We start from the raw sequence: 393 nt of genomic DNA, 5'->3' as shown, positions 1-393 counted from the left end.
GTTGTCTGGTCTGTTGCCATGCTTTGAATTTGTTAAATACTCTTTTTATAGATGTCAAACTAATTCACTTACCCATAATCTTATAATTAAGTTGTAAAATAAAAAATCATCTTTCCTATGCTTTCAAGCCTTTAATGGCAACTTTTGATTCAGTGAATATTGTAATCGACTTATTAACACGGGTACAAAAAGACTTTCCTAACCTATTATGGATTCTTTGATGGAGTTGAGAAGGGTTACTGGATTAAATACCAATGTTAAAGTCTATATCTATTAGTTCAAGCTTTTAGGTCAAGTGGTATTATGGCATTTATTAATACTTAAAAGGTAAGAAATTCAAATCCTTATACTTTGATTGGAAATACTATTGATGAGATTTATTGCCACTAACTA

The sequence above is a fragment of the Mangifera indica genome, unplaced genomic scaffold (genome assembly GCF_011075055.1).
Source record: "Mangifera indica cultivar Alphonso unplaced genomic scaffold, CATAS_Mindica_2.1 Un_0007, whole genome shotgun sequence".
In the NCBI taxonomy this organism is placed as follows: Eukaryota; Viridiplantae; Streptophyta; class Magnoliopsida; order Sapindales; family Anacardiaceae; genus Mangifera; species Mangifera indica.
This window is presented reverse-complemented; position numbering follows the sequence as displayed.